Genomic DNA, 1,728 nt, shown 5'->3' on the forward strand with positions numbered 1-1,728 from the left:
TGATTGTCCATTATTTCACATGATTTCTATCATTTACTCAGGTTATGTCTAAGAAATCTAAAGGCATACAAACCAGATGGTCAAGCTCATTTGCATTTATACTGAAACAGAACCGCAGAGTTCTGGACAAATATTGTATAGGTAAGCAGGGAAATGACGCTATAACTTCTATCCAAGGTTTAATAGATTTATCTTCGGGGTTTTTTATATATAATTTTAATCATACTCATGTCCTTTCTACAGGTGCATCTCAACAACATTAAATATCCTGTTAATTTATTTCTGTAATTTAATTGAAAAAATGAAACTCAGATTTATCACACACGGGGGATATATTTTCAGTGTTGATTTAATTTAATTTTGAGTATGGTTTAAGACGAGTGAAAATCCAAAATGTGAATACTACAGTAAACCGATGAAGGATTTTAATGCAAAAATATTAACGTATTTAACGGTATGTTCACTCAGTTCTTGTTTGGGGCTCCTTTTGCATGATTTACTGCATCAGTGTGGCGTGGCATGAAGGCTGTTAACCTGTGGTTCTGATGAGGGGTGAATGAGTGTGAACTGTTGGGTCTGATGTCTAGATTCTGTTTCCTGGCCAATCAAATATAATGATACCATGGATATTAAAACACATATTGGTACTCTGGAGGTGTGGACAGGTACCGACTCCTTGACGTATGACTTTCTCTTAACAGTTGTCCATAAAGGGAAGAATTAAGGGCTCCTGTTGCTTGTGCACCATTTTCTATCAAACTTTTTCGTTCCACTCAACTTTCCATTAATATTCTTGGATACAGCACTCGGTTAAAAAACAGCTTCTTTATTCTTCTGCAGATTACCCTATTTGTGTATGGTGTCAAACCTAGTGGGCTGGACAACTGTCAAGTTGGGTTTTCATTGGCTGTAAGCCATAATAATCAAAGTTAACAAAATAAACACTGAAAATACGTGAATTTATAGAGTGTAAAACTCTAAAATGAACCTTTTCAGTGATGATTTTCATTGAGATGTTCTTGTATTGTACAAAGACTCTGCATTGACTGATCTGTATGTGAAACTGTCACATAAACCTCTAATAAAAACATTTCACACCATCACTGAGTAACACATGGCTTTTTTTAACAACCAAATTTAAATTCACCGTAAAAAGCTAAAAGATTACATTCAATGTATCCAGAATACATAGAGCCTCTATTTCAACCATTTTCTCGTATCTGATGGTAAAAAAAATCCTTCTTTTACATTTAACTTGCATAACTGTTCATTCTTCACTTTATCCTAAGTTGTTACAAACCATAACTTCAGTCACAGAACCAGTAAAATAAATGGTAAATTTAAAGAAGGTGCAGTCTGACCACAGACGAACCAAACGTACTCTAAAGTGTTCACTGTCTTTTAGGTGGGTGGGAGAACAGACATTTTCCTGCTGACCATAACTTCTATTTTCCCTCTGAAAAATGCATAAAACTAAATGTCTAAAACGTTGTATTTGCAGTATGTGAGAGTACTTAAATTTTGCAATATTGATCACACCTGTCGTTCACAACACGAGTAAATCTTCTGCATGTTTGGATGTCGGTGCTGAGTTATCAGATCTGGGAATCATTAGGAAAGGATTAATTTATGAGTCCTGCTAACTGTGTGCAGCTTCTTGTCATCCTTACTTGCCAGAACACCTGCTAACAATTTGAACATGCTGCCTTACCTCTTAACCCTGGTGCT

Source organism: Girardinichthys multiradiatus, chromosome 24, assembly GCF_021462225.1.
Source record: "Girardinichthys multiradiatus isolate DD_20200921_A chromosome 24, DD_fGirMul_XY1, whole genome shotgun sequence".
Lineage (NCBI taxonomy): Eukaryota > Metazoa > Chordata > Actinopteri > Cyprinodontiformes > Goodeidae > Girardinichthys > Girardinichthys multiradiatus.